This window comes from Thamnophis sirtalis, unplaced genomic scaffold (assembly GCF_051295495.1).
Source record: "Thamnophis sirtalis isolate CommonGarterSnake01/CBP01778 unplaced genomic scaffold, rThaSir2_p1.2 scaffold_7, whole genome shotgun sequence".
In the NCBI taxonomy this organism is placed as follows: Eukaryota; Metazoa; Chordata; class Lepidosauria; order Squamata; family Natricidae; genus Thamnophis; species Thamnophis sirtalis.
In genome coordinates, this window is record NW_028261387.1 from 30679064 (window position 1) to 30697676 (window position 18613).

General features: G+C 40.4%; 1 protein-coding gene and 1 long non-coding RNA gene across 5 annotated transcripts in view; one reads left to right on the forward strand and one right to left on the reverse strand.

Annotated features, from left to right (window-relative positions):
- SSBP3 (single stranded DNA binding protein 3) overlaps positions 1-18613 on the forward strand; it is a 226893-nt gene that overhangs the window by 30974 nt on the left and 177306 nt on the right. The window lies entirely within an intron of this gene.
- LOC148044585 (uncharacterized) overlaps positions 1-18613 on the reverse strand; it is a 45422-nt gene that overhangs the window by 2763 nt on the left and 24046 nt on the right. The window contains exons 2-3 of the long non-coding RNA XR_015697264.1: positions 3449-3616; positions 3123-3293 (exon numbers count right to left, since the gene is read on the reverse strand). This is a non-coding gene — a long non-coding RNA (uncharacterized LOC148044585). The remainder of the gene's footprint in view (positions 1-3122; positions 3294-3448; positions 3617-18613) is intronic.

The window sequence follows — 18613 nt, forward strand, 5'->3', positions numbered from 1 at the left end:
GCACTGGTGATAGAAGTTCTGAGGATACAAATTGAGGTTATTGACACTATAAGTCTTCGTGTGTTTTTATATCAGTAGATTTCCTTTTTGGCATATTGATGATTCAGTCCAGACACAGGTTACAGAACCTACATCTGTATACTATTTGCTCAAAGGTGGAATGTCCCAATAGACCATGGGATTAGTCAAGCTGCTTAACGTTTGCTTGAAGTAATAATACAGGGCTTCCATTCGCATGCTCAACTTTCAAATAATCAATGTGATTTGAGGAAAAAATAATTTCTAGAATCTTAGTTTTGGAGCAGTTTTTTTTAAAAAAAACACTTTATTGATTTCTTGAAGGGTTTAGTTTTTAAACAATTAAGTCCAGTTACTTAAAACAGTATAATTTTTGCTGCAATTGTATTTTAGGAGATTATATGTGGATGCATTTGTGGGTTTTAAACCTTGTGCTATTTTATAACGTCCCTTACTCATTTTAAAGAATGAACACTTAAATCTGAGTTTTTTCTTCTGTCTTCGTCTTCCTCGGTATTTGCTACAATAATACTCCCGATTGAATCCTGTCATTTGTGTATGGTATTGCTCAGAAACAAGACCAGGATTGCTAATTTACCAATAACATATATAGATAATGCACATGTTTCTACATAGATGCACACGTGGTGACATTTGGAAAGCAGGTTTGGATATGTTATAAACTTCATAGCTTGCAGAAATTCGTGTGTTTTTGGATGTAGTCCCGGGAACCGAAGGAGATAATTAACAAGCTGGTTTGGCAACTCTCTTGCAGGTAATGTTGAAGTGGCTTGTGCAAAGGAAGGTGTGTACAGAAGCACTGTCAGTTGTAACATGGTTTAACTTTTTTGTGTGCATAATGGATTCTGAAATTCAGACCTCACCAGAAAACCTTTCCAGGGTGCAGAAGAAGTGATGCCTTTTTAAAATCCTAGTCAAGAAGCCTCAGCTTTCCATACAAAGTGCTCTCTCTCTCTCTCCCCTCTCCCTCCCTCCCTCTCTCACACACATGCACGCACACACACACATGTGCATGCGCGCGCACACACACAGAGAGAGAGATATTCTGAACATGATTTGAGGGCACCCTTTTACCATGTCAGAATGTAGAGAGTTATAATTTTTTACCATGATTTATGGTAAAAGAACCTATGGATGCTGTGCTTTTAAAGAAAGCCTTGGTTTTAAAATGTATGAAGGGAGGGGAGGAGGTGGGTGAGGGTGGAAGGGAAATGCTCCATAGGCAGGAAGAAAGTGGAATGGAGGAGAGGGGAGGGGGGAGAAGGAGGAGAAGGGAGGGTGGGACTGTTTGTGTTCCCTGAAGCTGAACAATAGGGAGGTAGCCTCCTCTTGGGGGGATCGACCTAGAGCAGATGCAGGGCAGCCAGGCTAGAATATGGAAGGAGGTGGGGGAGGGCCAATCTGCATAACTGATTGTTGCCCTGGGGATTAAGCAGGGGGGAGGGAGGCAGTGAGAGTACAAAGAAAAATACAGACTATAAAGAGTATTTTTCCCTCTCTCTGTCTCTCTTTTCCCTCCCCCCTCCCCTCCCCCCAACACACCCGGTCATTTCTCCTGCTGGGTGGTGGCTGCTGTGTGGCAGCTTAGGCCTTGCCCGCTTGCTGACGTGCATGGCTGCCAGGCACTTCTCCTTAGGGTTGCATTCTTACTTATTTCTGCCTCCCTGCCTTCTTCCTCCTCCAAAAAGAGGCAGGAGGTGCCTAAGGGGGACGCTGGGTCCGATTGCCACAGAATAGGCTTTACCAGCCCCTGATGCCTGCTGTAAAGGCATGACTAGGCAGCCTGGAAAGTTAAGATAAAGTCCAAACGCAGACTGTGTCGCAGGCGAACTTTCTGTACAAGCTGAAATGTTTTGATCTTGTATGTTGAAAATGAGCGTGGCATCGTCGAGAAGCACCTTACTTACTCTTTCCTGGCTGCTGTTCGTCTTATTATTTTTTGTAAAATGGTTTGTGTTCATTTGACATAAAGATGCTTCTCATTTTGAAAGAGTGTTGACCTTCATGCCCAAGTGGAGTGTAATTGTGAGCAACCTCAGTTTGATCTGTTAAATGTTTGCACACACATCCTTCCATGGTAGGATAAATCAGATCCCGTTAAAACCTTAAATAAAGGCAAACCGTTAATTTCACACATTATAGCTGAACACTTGCTTAGTTTTCTTCACACTGTAATGTACCGTTTCTGTATTTATTTTAAAGGATGCTTCTGAACTCAAACTTAGTTGCATAGGAATTCAGGGGAAAACTGCAACTAACAGAACTTAGTACTGAGACCTTTCCTCTTTGGGCCAATAAGGCATAGGTTTTAAAACACATTTTTCTTCTATCAGTTGTTCAAAAATGCTAATTTGGTTTAGGGTTTGTATACCTGGTGTATTATATGCTTTTAGAAAAACTGGCTCCTGTGCCCTGTGGATCCCACCACAATATAATGGAATTTTTTTTTTTAATCAGGCTGTATAAAAAAATGTACTGTCAATAGTTTATGATGAGATATTTTTTTTCCTCTTTTCTACTGCCTAACATTGCAGGTTTTCCTTCTGTAAACAACTGTCACTAAACTAAATATGACTTGGGGAACTGGCAGCAAAAGGAGGTGACAATATTTCTGTTTTTCAGATAGAGTAGCAGCAACTCTGTCTTTGTTCTGACTCAGGTTTGCTGCATACAGTATTATAATTCTCTTCAGTTTGGCTCAGACTTGATAGAACCCTCTCGGTTTACTTGGAAATGCACAGATTCTCCAGGAGTTTCTACAGCTGTGGTGTTCATTCTTCTTTTACATAGAAATATATCTAGGTAAAATGACAGTCCAGAATGATTCTGTGACATGCTGTTGTTAGTGCTATGAGATATTGAGCCAGCCAAAATTTTAGTAACTCACACGAAGTCAGAGTTCCTTACAACATAAATATTTGTGTGGACCTTGGACTACATGCATAGCAGCCCTCTTATTTTTTAACCATTTGCATGTCATCATTGCTGGTCCAAATTGGCTTATGACTTGTATAGGAAACATCTGAGAAAAGAAGACATATTTTGTCAGAAATTTTTTTTTTCAAATTAAAAAGCCAAATTACCATGATTTCTTGGTCTTGGTCTGTTTCTTAGCATCAACTATTGTTATAGATTATGGGGTTGTTGTTTTGAACAAGTCTGCGTGCAAACCCAATATGCCTCTTGGTTGATCTATGGAATTCAAACATGGCTACCTCTGAATGGATCCTTTTTGCTGTTCTCAGGGCTTTATTCTTAGATGTAATATTAAGAGAAGAGGGAAGATTGAAAACTAGGATTAATTATATTTAGATACCTATAAGTACTTATACAAATAAGCAGCCCAAATCAAGTTATACCAAAGTTATAACATGGCAGAAGAAAATGAATAATAGCTTGCAACACTCACTGTAAGAGAGATTTTGTCAGCAATTTTAATATATAGTCCCTTCTGTGATGGAATGGCAGCTGAGGGATATCTCGTGATGCTCCCCAACCCAAAGTGCTGATATTGCTTTAAGAAACTGCCCCAACTTGTAATTCAAGAGTCATCACAGCCTTAATTGCAGTAGTTCTTCTAGAGAATGAAGAGAAGAAAAAGGATGCTGATTCAGAGTGAGGGGTATGGAGAAAGGAGGACTTGAGGAACATTTAAAGCTGGCTCCTGCACTACAGTTTGAGTCAGAGATATCCTGAGCCTTGAAAAATTAAAAGACTACTATTCAAGGCCTCCTTAAAAAACCCTAACAACTACTATTCCAGGCCTCATTCATGCAATTATGTATTTAAGGCTGTTTCATATTCTAGCCCGTGCATGCTCTTGAGTTTCCATCTGCCCCAGCCCTTCACTAGTGTTTCCAGCAGGCAAAAATGTCTATGTGCAAGAGTGCAAGTCCTTGATTTTTGAAGAAGATATTCCACTAGTTTTCCAGTAGAACCGAGGGAGGGGTCACCACTGGGTATTCTCAAAGCCTGATTGGTCCAAAGACTGAGGGAATTTTCTTTTAATGCTCCACTATTCCCCTTGGTTCCAGTTTCCTCTCAATCTTTGGTACAAGCACGGGTTTTGGTTCCCTTAGAGGAAAAATTTACTGTTGCTATTCTGCTGTTTTAATTTGATTAATTGGCTTTCCTGAATAAATTCTAAATATTATATTATATTGAGCTGTAGCCCTCGGTCTCATCTTGAAGGTAAGGAGGTTGCCTCGGCAAACCCTCCTATCTCAGGGGCCCGGGAGCTCTGTCCGGTCCCTGGGAGAATGGGTGTGACAGGCTCCATGCTGGCAGCTTCCAGGGAGCGGCTGAAAATCCCTGAGCGAACAGGACGGCGCTAAGGCGAGCCATGTGCTTTTAAACAAGCCACGGCTAGGTTAAGCGTGCCGCAACTTTAAACAGCGAGCCACAGTTGCAGTTTATTTTTCAAGCACCATCCTTCACAGCGAGCCGCAGCGACTTAAAAGGCGAGCCGCAGCCCAATCCAGCAAGCAGCGGCTATTAAGAGCCAGCCGCAGCTTAAAAAGGAGCTGCGGCATTTAAACAGAGAACCGCAACTCCTGAAGGCTCGAGAGGGGTGAAAAAGGATCCGGTGGCCATTTTGTCTGCGCACGTGGAGGCAGCCATTTTCCGGAGCATCGGGCCTGCATCGTGGCCACTGATCAAGGCCGACAGGCAGCATTGACCTAATTAGCGGCCACTTCTGCTCCCTCACAGCCTCGACACCAACAGGCATTTCTACTGGGCCAAATTCCTTTGGTGGCACGTGAGTGTGCAATGGCGGATCCTATGGAAGATTCTATGCAAGTCCAAGGGGATGTAAGGGAGGAGAGGATGGACAAGCCCAGAACCAGGGCTGCTTCCTCCAAACCCTTGGCTGCACAACGTCCCTCTTGAGCCATGATTAGGGACGAACAAAGAAGGCAGCGGGCACTAGAAAAGCATATTGCCAGGGTGGAAAGGCAGGCCCAATCCATTAGGCCCAGTCCACCCAACAGGCCCGATAGATACAGATCCCAAGTCAGGTCTGGCTCCCACCTTTCTGGTTATCCTCCCAGGGGTTTCAGCCCTTCTTCTCCTTTTGTTTTCCATGCTAGGCCACTCAGGCAAGCTAGACAGAAGATTTCATCATCCCCTCCTGTTTCTCCGAGGTCAGTCAGAGAAGGCAGGGAGGACCCATTGGAAGGGTCATCTTGTGATTTCTTTCCGCCTGCAAGTCTTGCTCCCCAGGCACCCCCACTGGAGCCATCAGAGGATGACCTGCATGAATTAGAACTTTTTTCTGAGAGTATCAAGAATCTCATCTCCTTAGCCACAGGCCTCTCCCAACAGGAACGTGCCCCTCCTAGTGAGAGTAGGCCTTGTATTAATCACCAAACTAGACATTCTACTTCTGCTTCTCATAGGTAGGACAGCATCAGACCTCCGTCCCTATCGGTAGTCAGTGAAGGCTCCATTCTGGGGGAGGAGGTGCAACACAACATGGGGTTTTCAGAGGATGAGGACTCTGTTCCTCCTGATCCTCCAGCCTTCCCTGGTCTTTTCTCTCCATCTATGTTGAAGACCCTCCTACACAAGGGAAAAAAAGGCCACCAAAATTGGGACAGGAGACCCGACGGTGTCTCAGCCTCGGGACCCTAACTTGGCCATGTTCACCAACATGGCCGCCAACAAGGAGGAGGTTCCTTCCCCTCCTTTGTTCCTAGAGGTGGTTAAGAACCAATGGGCCCACCCTTCCACTTTTCCCAACCCTGGGAGTAACAATCACCGCTTCTACAACATGGAGCAGGCCTTCTCCGAGGCCCTGCAGCTTCCGGCCATAGACACCCCAATAGCTGCTTGGTTTCTTCTTCTTCCGTAGTCTCAGGGGATGCGGCAGATAAATTAAAACCAGAGGATAAGTGTGCGGAACTTACGTTACGTAAGAATTTCAACAATGGTGTCATGTATAGGGATAGTGCCCTGGGCCCGCCTTCATGCCCAGCCATTGCAGTGGGCTCTCATTCCGTATGAACGTCGGCGAATGAACAACTCCTTAAAGGTCATTCCGCTGTCTCCGGGACTTTGTCTATTTGAGGTGGTGGCTATCTCTGGCTCTCGGAGGAGAGTTGACAATTTGGGAGCCGGATCGTGTCACGATCATTAGGGATGCGGGTTTATATGGCTGGAGGGCCCTAATGAATTCCAAGCTGGCGTAGGGTCATTGGACAAGCTCAGACCTGTGCCATAATATCAATTAGATGGAGCTGAAAGCAGCTCGCCTGGCCCTCCTTCACTTCCGGGACTTGATTGTCAATCATCATGTGCTCCTCCTGACAGACAATGTAGCTGCAAAAGTACACATAAACCTTCTGGGGGGCACCCACTCCAAGGGTCTCTGGCTGGAGGCGCTGAAGCTCTGCTCCTGGGCGAAGAAGAACCTGGCATCAATAACTTCAGAACACATCTCGGGCACTGCCAACCATCAGGCCAATTGGCTGAGCTGCGCAACAGTCAACCACGGCGAGTGGCAACTCCACCCCGACTTATTTCAAGCAATTTGTCATCGATTCAGCACCCCATTGGTGGACTTGTTTGCCAGCCCAGTAAATGCTCAACTGCCGAGATTCTTCTCCTGCTTCCTGGCCTGGAACGCAGAAGGGGCAGATGCACTCAGGAGCAAATGGCCACCCGGCTTGTTCTATGCCTTCCCCCCTCTCTCTAATCCCAGGGACCGTGAGGAAGGTAGTGGTAGAGAGGGCATACATTCTGCTGGCTCCATATTCATCCAGACATCTGTGGTTTGCGGACCTTATCCAACTGTCCATATCTTCCCCCGTGGAGGATTCCTCTGGAGGAGATCGCCCTGTGCCAGGGGATCCTGATACATCCAGAGCCTCAGCGGCTCCACTTGACCGCCTGGCACTTGAGTGGAGCCTCCTGAGGGACACAAACCTGTCTTACCGTGTTTTTGCTACCATTGAGGCCTCCAGACGCCAGTCCACCACACAAATTTACAATTTGACGTGGGCAACCTTCGTCAAATGGTGTGTTCCCCTCAACATCAATCCAACTGAGGCCTCGGTTGCTCAGGTTCTTGAATTCTTGCAGAAAGGGTTGGAGGGGGGCCTCTCACAAAACACTCTACGGTGCCAAGTAGCAGCCCTGTCCTCAGTCCTTGACGGGGATGGTCATTCCCCTCTGGTTAAGTGGTTTCTTAAGGGAGCTACCAACCTCCGTCCCCCTCCTGTCCACAGGTTCCCCATGTGGGACTTGTCCTTAGTACTTAAAGCGCTCATTGGAGCTCCGTTTGAACCCCTATGGAAGGTTGATCTCAGATTCCTATCCCTGAAAGTAGCCTTTCTGGTCCCTGTGACATCTGCACGGCGTATTTCCGAGTTAGGGGCCCTGTCATCGAAGGACGACCTTTGCCAATTCCACCAGGATAGGGTGGTCCTCCGTTTGGACCCCACATTCCTCCCAAATGTCAACTCTCCCTTCCACAGGGCACAAGAAATTATCCTGCCTAACTTTTGCCCCTCGCCATCTCACGAGAGAGAATGCCTGTGGCACCGACTGGATGTCCGCCATGCTCTGCGTATTTATCTTAGACACACGGCGGCAGTTCACAGATAGGAGGTTCTCTTCATTTCTTTTCAGCCCGGCTCCTTGGGAGCCAGGGTGTCCTCTGCCACAATTGGCAGGTGGTTACGATAGGCTATTGTTTCAGGTCAGGTTCCTCCATCAGTTATCACGGCCCATTCCACATGGAGCGCCGCCATTACAGCAGCATGGTCTACCAGAGCCCCCATCGATGACATTTGCCGGGTAGCCACATGGTCGTCTCCGACCCCGTTTATCCATCACTACCAGCTAGAAGTCTTCGCATCGGCAGATGCATCCTTTGGATGCAGGGTTCTCCAACAGGTAGTGGCTGCCCCTCCCTCGGGATCTTGATGGCCCGCCCTGGGACTTTTCCTTTTCTGGACTGAGTGCTCAAAGCATGCACAAATGCATGTACACACCCAAGCCCCCCACATGCAATGCACGTGTGGACCCTGCGCTCTGCCCCACACATGCACACGTGGCCTTCTGTATGTGCCCCACCCCTGTGCATGTACCTCCTGCATGCACCCCCACATGTGTATGCACTCCCTGCACCCACTCTGCACATGTACAGCAGAGACCCGAAGACCAGCTGGCCAGTGGGAGGCACACGCGTATGCACAGCAGAACTGAACTGGGGCCACAGCTCGCATGCCATCAGAGAGGGCACTGCGTGCCACAGGTTCGCCATCAAGGCTATAGGGCCAGTATATCCATTGTGTTTACTTTGCAATAATTTGAGAATTAGTATGAAAGTTTCCATTTTGCTGCCAATACATCCTTAATACTGAGATTGTTGTACATAGAAAAACCTGAACATGTGTATATCAACCATGTTGATATAATGTTATGTTATATCCATTTATGTAGGATATAAATCCAATAAATAAATAACTTTTCTCAACCAGGGACAATTTTTGCTCCTTGAGGGCTATAGGTGGAATATGTTTGATGTGATAAGATGAATTCATCATTAAGATGAATCAAACCTTTCTTTCCTTCCTTCTTTTTTCTTTTCTTTTTGTCGTAGGTATTCAAAATAAAGCTGAGACTTGGGATACATGTTCTTATATAACTTTGTTTATTTTTTCCTTATTCCAGAAAAGAATAAACACACAAAAAAAACCTCAAACTACAGAAAACGGCTGTTTTTCTACCAAATTTAAATGATATAATTTTGGCATGACTCTTGAAGATGTGACATTGTTGTACGTCAATCATAGAATCATAGGGATGGAAGGGACCTTGGAGGTCTTCTAATCCAATCCCCTGTTCAAGGCAGAAGTCAGCATGGTTCTTCCAAGCTCGGGGTGGGCAAGCGGTATATGTCCATGCCCAAATTAGGTGCTTACTCATTACAATAGAAACCAGTGACTTGCATTAAAAATTTTTCTGGCTGGAGAGGAGGTATAAGAGGATGTGGTAATTGGTGACATGGTTGGAATTCAGCCTCGCCCATTCCCAGCTTGTTTTCCAGGCAGAATCTGGAACCTCAAAAGGTTTGTCCCTGATCTCTCTACTATCCTCCCCTTATGGACCCCCTGCAGGTATTATCACAACCTATAATTTTGTACATGTTACCACAAGATGTGTTTAAGTTGGAGAGAGAAGAGCTAAATCAGAACTTCACAGGCAGGGGGCACCATTGAACTGATAGGTATTTATATATCCCAGGCTAGGATTCTGTTCTTAAATAATTGACTTCTGTGATATTTCACCCCTATTTTTCTAATACCGAACTCTGGTATGAGAAAAACTTGATCCTTTCTATTGAAGAGACAAATACTTTTCTAGCATAAGAAGGAACTTCTTGGTTCTGCTACTACTCTTTATATTATTACAGTGCCTTTTAAGGATGCATTGCAATTCCAGAATTGCAGTGCCTTTTAAGGATGGACTGCAATGTCCATTATACTTGTTTTAGGAATAAAAGTAATTTGTTTGCAACCCATGCTTCAATGTTTGGATAATGTGGGATCAGGAATTGTGAGCCTGAGTGAATGCCATAAATCTGTAGAGAATCTGATATAGTGAACTAAGTAATACTGCAGTGGTTAAAATTGGACTTACCAACAAAGATCCTTTTAGGAAATGGTGGCGAAAATATTCAATAGGAAATTAGCTAACTTTTGCAGAGCTCAGTTATCATTGGTGCAATAATGGCACTTCTCAGAGGTTTGATGTAGCTAAACAAGGTAGCAGTGCACATCTTTATTCATTCATCCAAGATGTAATGGAGCGAAAATCTCAAGCTACTTTCACATGACTGAAAGGAGTCTGATACAATAAGTTTGCTATATTTGCTGATTACATGCAAGATTGCCACACAGTCATGTGATATATGTTTTAGTGATAGTACTTCCTTCCTTCAGCGGTGGGATTCAAAAAAAATTACTACCAATTCTGTGGGCGTGGCTTTGTGGGCGTGGTGTGGCTTGGTGGGTGTGGTTTGTGGGCGTGGCAGGGGAAGGTTACTGCAAAATCCCCATTCCCTCCCCAGCCCACTTACCTGCTTTCCAGCTCTGTTCTCCTGTTCAGGGTGACAAAAGAAGATCAGCTGGGAGGCAGCAGGGGCAGGGCCAGCCTATTTGCCAGTTCTCCGAACTACTCAAAATTTTCACTACCGGTTCTCACAAACCTGTCAAAACTGGTTGAATACCACACCTGCCTTCCTTCCTTCCTCCCTCCTTCCCTCTCCTCTCTTTCTTTCCTTCCCCGATTTATATAGCCACTTCTCTCATGAACAATTGTACACATTTTCTACTTCTGTGATATAAGAAACAAGGAGTTTCTTTTTAGAAGGCTATTGGATTGTTTGTGTTCTAAATAACACTGTCTTGATAGTTTCTATTTTGCTTCCTCTTCCTTGTCCTCAGTCAGCTTCATGCTTTCCTCCCCTAAGTTAAGCAAGAGATATATTTGGCATTTATATTGGCAACCTAATATAAATCAAGCTACGAAGCTAAAATGAAGCTTTTATGTTCTTAGCACCCTAATCTATGGTTTGTGAAGCACAAGAAGCATTTCATCCCAGACCCTCAACTGTGACTGTGTCACCATGAATTCAGAGAAGGCTTTCTGTTTAAAAACAGACAATAAAGCAGCCTTGAAATGGTCTTTGTTTTGATGGCTGGTTTCTTTCCACCTGATTCTAATGTTGATTCCCACAATTTAGGAAAGTTCAAGAGTCTTGCTAGAAAAGGCAATGATTCAGCATGATTCCGGTGAAACCTATGAATTGCCATGGGCTTCCATTTTTATAAATTCAGGCATATAAGAATATGATACCCGAGATGAATGTTCTTGAATATTACAGCTAAAGAAAGAGTTGGTTACTGCAGGTTTCATTGCACTATCTCCAATACATAACTGTCCAGATTGTGTCGAAAATCCCCTAGAGAAGGGGAAGAAATCATTCCATGTGGTAACTTATTCCATTGATTGACAGCTCTTACTGTGAGAGGTTTTTCCTCATATTTAATCTGTGGCTACATCCTCGAGGTTTCATCCCATTGTTGGAATGAATAAAGATGATGGACCAGCATAAAGAACTCAAGGTTCTATAATTAACTTCAATTTCTCATGTGATTATGAAGCTTACTAGATGATTTTTGGATTGGTCACTATGTCTGAGCCTACAACATACTACTATTATAAGGATGAAATGAGGGTAGAATCTTCTAGTATGACTCCATCAATTATCGGAGAAAAGAATATAATGAAACAGTAGCTATAAATTCATGCTTTCTTTGTCAACTAATCTAACTTTGTTAAAAGATCTGATTTTCTTGGAGAAAACAAATATATTTGTGCATTTCTTAGTACAGTGAAAATAGTTGATCTGCAGATTCTATCAACCCAGTTCAACAATGGTGATGGTTATTAAAGTTGAAGGGAATTGTTGTCTGGAAGAGTTTAAAGATTTCACTTTGGGGCAGACTAAATAAAGACCATTCAGGCTAATGCTAAAATGGAATTTAGGACTCAAAATATTTTGTATAATCCCAGATATTGCAAAGAATACAAACCATTTTCATATTTGAAATGATAAATGCCAATCACACAGAAACAGGTACACATATACTCAGTTGAAATTCATGATGGTTGTATGTATGTATGTATGTATGTATGTATGTATGTATGTATGTATGTATGTATGAAATTGTAGTAATGCAATCCTATTTGGAGTTATTTCAAGAGCCTCAGATTCATGTTGTTCCAGAGTAAGGCCAGTTAAGGACTTTCATGCATGCAGCAATCACATGCGCGGGGCTCTGCTCCAGATAAATATTTTATACATATGGCTATAAACAGTACATATGCAAACATATCAGTCTATGGATGATTGCTTAATCTCTGAAATGAAGGGAAGGTTAATTGATTGTTTTATTTCCAGTCTCTCAAGTTTGTGGAGAAATCATGGAGCCAAGTATTTCCTTGTCCATATAAACAATATTGTCTAAGTTGCATTTTGATCCACTTTTTCAAACTAATGCCCATAAGCATTGGATCCGTGATTTCCTTTTGAAAGTGATTAGTCTATATACTGATTTTTCATATTTCTCCATTTTTCTTTGTAATCAAGTCTGCATTTCCTAAAGATAGTGTTATATGGTTTAGAGTAGATTTACTAAATGTAGGAATTCAGCCAAAGTAAATTGTCTTTAGTGAAATGATTTGGGGAGTAGGTTTTTTAAAATTGTTTTAACTATTCAAATGAACAATTCATCCTGGAATTTGGCAATTGTTTTACTAATTGTTTTATTAGTATTTTTCTCATTTCTTTATCCGTGGAAGTTCTTCCCCCAAGAACATTTCAGGATTCAAGTTTACATGTTGCATTAGAAAACTTCTTACTAGAGCTAACTAGCATCATGGCATGTAACAACAACATATCTGTTTTTACCTGCAAGCATCAATGAGTTTTTCAACATTATTTTCCAAGGCTCTGAACTTTCGATTGCTTCACTGTACTGCACAATGGATTCTCTGTCAATATGCCAGCTAATTAAGTTTAACTTTTAATGTTGCTTCATCTCGGCATTCTTTCTGTGCAGTCCATTTTTAGTATTTGTCTGTTTTTTAGTGTATAGCTTCACTAAAGTAATGGATCCTCCATTTCCCCTTTTCAGATCTCCTCCCTTTTCTTTTGGCAAATCATCCCCTGGCTTATTTTTGAAAGCCTTTTGGACCTAAGGGGAGATTGGTCAGAGGTAACTGGGCACTTTAAAAAAAGTTATGGTTGGTGTCTTTCAGGAAGATAGTATTTTGGCTGCTGTGTGGGAAAAGGGTCAAGATAAAGCAGGCACTTAGCATGTCTGATGAAAATAACAAGCGATTGCTTCTCAATTTGCTGATTTTTCACCAAACGTGCCTTCTAGAAAATGATCAGGGAGGTGAAAACTATATTACTTGGCTCTTCAGTACAAAAGTGCTCATTCATCATTCTTGCAAAGAATACACAATGTGATGTAAACACAGTTTTATGCTCCTTTTTTGGTGGAAGGGCATGGTGCTCTCATTAACCATCTTGGAAACAGAAATATGTTATCCTACCTTCTGCTGTGCAAATGTGTTTGGGAAACATAGATTTTTAATTAATCTTGGTTGATAAACTTTTTATAACACTGCTTTAATCTTAATCATAAAGAAGTGTGATGATTTCCAGGATCATGTTAAAAAGCTTTTTTTAAAAAGTAATTTACAGATTGTTTTATCTGGATTATCAAGATTTGTTTGTAAAGCTGTCACTAACATTTTTTACTATTACCTCATGCTTAATAAATAAGTTAGAACTATCACAAAATGTGGTTTTATCAAACAGCAACTGCACTTTCATATTATGATATGTGATGTTTCTTGATTTTTTTTCTTGAAGTTATTTCATTCATTGGAAGTTTCTTGGGTGAGAAATAAAACATCTTCAAGAAAAAAATCAATAAACTCCAATTTCATTTGAAAAAAAGCTCTTTTTGGGACAACCATGACCTGAATAACTCCATAGTACCTCCATAGACTTCAAACAAGAGCTATTTAGAGTGTTGATTAAGGTACCAGACTAGAAAGCAGAAGAGTGTGAGTTCTAGTCCTATTTTAGGCATAAAGCCTACTAGGTGATTTGGGGGAGTCATTCTCTCAATCCTAGGAAGCAGGCAATGGGAAATCACTTTCAAAAATGTTGCCAGGAAAACTGCAGGGTCAGCAGTCTAGACTAATTCAAAGGTAAAACAACAATAATAAATCAGAACTTGAGAAAGAGTATTATTTGTTATGATCATAATAAAATACTAAGAAAATAGAGTTGTATGCTGTGTCAGGCATACTGATATAAATTCAAGGATCTTGGGTTCCTAACAGGAATATGATCTAGTGCTGGAACACAATATTCCAGGTTATGATTTGTCCAAAGTAGAAAACAGAAGAATGCTTATTTTCTATGAATTGGAAACTAACCTTGTGCTAGTACTGCATAAATTGCTTTAGACTTGTAGTAACCATGTCACATTGTGAATTCATATTTGTTTTGGGATCAATGGCAGTAGCTTTTCTCACAAACATTCTTGCCAAGCCAGATACCTTCATTCTTTATTTGTATTTTTGGCTTTTATTTCTAAAGAACGTTTCACTCAACTTTTCACTACTAAATATTGTTATATCACTTATATCACTTCTTTCAAAATTGTTTTGAATTTTGTATTTGTCTTCTAAAACTCTAAATCCCACCTAATTTTGTATCACCTACAGATTCAATAGCTTTTTCTCAACTACATGATTCTATCCACAAGCCAAGAGCAAACTTTTCTTTACCCCATGTATTAGATTAATTGTCCTATCAAAATTAGTATAGTAATCAGTTTATAGGATGTATTGTCAAATACTTTGCTGAAATTATGTTTCATGTCTGCATTATTCCCCAAAATTACTCAGGTGAGGACTGATCAGAAATTGAGATCAGGTTAATTTTAGCATGACTAGAAAAGAAAGGGACAGTACTTCCTCTTTTCCACCATGGCATTCATTCCCATTCTCCATTCTTTCTCAAAAACAAAGCATTGAGATTCAACTAGACTGCCAGAAATGTTTTTCAGTGCCTAGGATGCAATTCATCCAGTCCCAGAAACATCTTCCATTGCAGACAGATAGCATTTTGCTTTTCACAGAAGACAATAAATAAAGGCTTCTATACCCATAATGCTGGATTGTGGCTCTTGTCAAGTGTACAAATATTTTAGAAAAATCATAGGATTACAGAGTTGGAAAACCCTACCTTGGCCATCAAGTCCAATCCCCTGCTCAGTGGAGGAATTCAAATGTAAGCATCCATGACAAAGGTCTATTCAAGCTCTGCTTGAAAATATCCAGGGAAAGGATTCTATCACATCCTTAAATAAATGGTTCCGTTGACAAACTGCTCTTTTCCTAAGGCGGTTGAGGAAATCCTAACCATTTAAGTTTAGACCTTGTCATCTAAAACAAATTTCCACATAATTGTCACAGTGGGGTGATTTTGATTTTGAGCACTGATTTTCCCCCTCCCAGCTTCTCTGTGCAAATCCCCTCTCCCCTGTGATTTTATTGGGGTTTTTTTCATAGCCAAAGCCATATGCTTCTAAGCAGTTTCTTTATATGCATCTTAAGTATTGTACTTCCACTTATTTTTCCAAGCAACGTTTTAATTGTAATCTCACACTTCTTTTGTGAAGCAAGTATGTTGGAACTACAACTTGCTACTGATAGTTGAAAGACCTAAAGACAAGATCTAATGATAAGCCATCCTGTTGAACTGTGATGCCTGTTCTCCCAAATCATTTCAGAAGTGAAAAGTAGCAACAAGGAAGTGTGGATGTATTCTTCCCCTTGGTGTTAACTGACGTCTGGCACTTGAATACAAAAAAGAAGCATCTTAATACAGTTTATCAATATTGGCCACCCTCTTATCCTCTGTCCTCAGCCAACATGCCTTCCTAAATATATAAAGTATATACCAAGTTCAAACAACAGGGCATGCAGAAAATAATTCTCAGTGCTGATGGTTGCATTTTGAACGTTGAATGCTGAAGATGTGATATGTACATTGTAGTTGTTATCAATTGATTTAAAAGTCAAATGAGCAACAATCATAATTGTTAATAGCATCACAGCTTTGTATAGTATGTGTGAATTGTACATTTTGCCCCTATAGGAATAGAATATAAATAAAAAATAAACTCAGCATTTTGTGATCCTTGGTTTTATATATTTTCAATATTAAAATACTATATTATGATATGTGATGTTGACATGAAATTAGTTTTTATTTATTGTATTTTTATTTAGTATTATTGGGAGCTATCTAGAATTACCTTGTATAAGAAAGGCATCTATACAAGTTAATATATACATAAATTGCTTGTCCCTAAATCTGGTGTTATTTTCCGCTGTCAAATGAATTGAGATTGAATGAAACATTTAAGGATCATCACATTATTAGTGGGATTTCTGGAGGGGTCATGTGTTATTTCCTTCCTTCTGACAGATATACACTACAACTGTGGTGCTATCTGTGTTGCTATCACTTATTACTTTCTATTCTGGAGGTGATTTGATGTGCATTATGCAGAACCATAATAATTAAGATTGACTTGGAATGTTAAACTTTCTGTCAACTTCAGTCCTGACTGAAACAGTGATGTGATATCCTGCATTATTTTGTCTTAAATGCAATCAAGGAACAAATATGAAGTCTTCTTTTGCATCTTTTGATTTCAAACTAGTTTTCTACTGCATCCTATAATTAAAACTTAAAAAAACCTACATCAATTTAGAATGGGCAAGTTACCATTATCAATGATGGACAGTAGCCTTGGTTTAGGTCTTGCTTATTTCTTGCTGCTTTTATTTCATCCAGGACTAAATTAAACTTTCAGAACAAAGAAAGTGGTTTTGAAGTATAATGTTCATTAGTCCTGGGGAATTAATTTTTTTAAAATAAAAGAATGTTCTTTATATGCTTAAGTTGCAAAAAGTTGTTAAATCAAAGATAGAATTAATGTATCTTTTTGCTTTTATTTATTAAACACATCTCTATCCTACCACGGTCAAATGACTCAACAGTTTATATAATGTATGCAAGCACAAATTAAAACATCAATAGATCATAAAAATCCAGTCAAACACCCATCAAAAGCAAATAAAAGAGAACAATTAAAAGGAACAAATCAAGAATAAAGGAAAAGAACAAGATAGAATCAAATGTCAATTTAAGAAAAAAATCCTCCAAAATAACTCAGCTTTTTCATAAGAAACAGCTGTGAGGAAGCTAGTTCAATCTTAATTGGGGGCTATTCCAAAGCAATGTCTTTGTCATCAAAAAGGAACACCTAGCTTTAGAAAATCCCCCCCCCCCCCCCAGTACTTGGAAATTGGAAATTTGGGGTTTAGATTTTTTTAGATTTTCTCTACATGTTCTAATAGGTCAAACCAACACTAGTTGGAGAAGACTGTCTATGGTGCTTGTACCCACAAGGTGAGGCTATTAATGCATAATGAACTTTGTATGTCCTAATGGGTATAACATGAATCAAAATGTCTTGTCAAGGTATATCATATCTAAGGTCACCAGATGTCCCGATTTCGGTGGGACAGTCACGATTTATAACAATTTGTCCCGTGTCCCGGGGCATTTTAAAAAAGTCCCGATTTTCAGGCTTCATGTTGAAAGCCCAGTGGATTTGCTTAAGAAATCCTAACTGGGGCAAGATAAAAGACACTCTGTCTAACTACCTCTCTCTCTGTCTCAGTACTTTCATAGAAGATATTAAAACGTTAAAGCAACAAAACAGACCCCCCCGCCCCTTTTACCTCATTTTATAAGAAAAAATGACCCAGTACCATAGAGCTCCAGGAAATACTTGGCTAGAGAAGTAGTGAGTGTTCCTTCCTGGATTTTCCGGAGGGGAGGGGCATGGAGGTTGGAGGTCGGCTCGTGTGGAAAAAATGGTGGCAAAGTTTCTTTGAAAAATATTTCCCTGACTAATTTCACCATTTTAATTTGCTCAGTTCTTTGTATTAACATCTACATCATTCTGGATTGACTTGGAGTGTCTGCCTGCTGGTAAGTGAGCTGGGTTTTTTCTTTTATTTTTTTAATGTATTTTAAAATAATATTTTATTTATTGTGCATAGGATTTTTTAAAATAGTTTTATTCTGTGTGGATTCTTTTTTTAAATTGTCTTAGACTATTTTAAAAAAGATTCTATTCAAAATAAATTGAAGTGAAACCATTTTTAAAAATTCTATGCACAATACTTTGAAATATATTGTGCGTAGAATTTTTAAAAATAACTTTACTTCAATTTATTCTGTGTGGAATAGTTTGAAATGTTTTACTTCAATGTATTCTGTGTGGATTCTTTTTTTAAATTGTCTTAGACTATTTAAAAAAAGATTCTACCCAAAATACAAAATACCAGCTGCAATTATTCACTTAAGAACTGTGGCAAGAAAGGTGGTATAGTGACCAAAGTTACAATGGCATTGAAAAAAATGACTGATGACCATTTTTCACACTTAGCGACCATTTTCACACTTAGCAACCGTTGCAGCATCCTCATGGTCACGCAATCAAAATTTTGATGTTTGGCAACAGATTCGTATTTATGATGGTTTCAGTGTCCTGGGGTCATTTTAATTGCCTTTTGTGACCTTTTGACAAAGTCAAATGGGGAAACCAGATTCACTTATGTTACTAACTTATCAGCTGCAGTTATTCACTTAAGAACTGTGGCAAGAAAGGTGGTATAGTGACCAAAGTTACAATGGCATTGAAAAAAGTGACTGATGACCATTTTCACACTTAGTGACCATTTTCACACTTAGCGACCATTGCAGCATCCTCATGGTCACGTGATCAAAATTTTGATGTTTGGCAACAGTTACAATTTATATTTGTAAATTGTAGTTATGTTGAAATTAAAAAAAATATTACAATACTATTTTTGCGTTATATGAAAATTT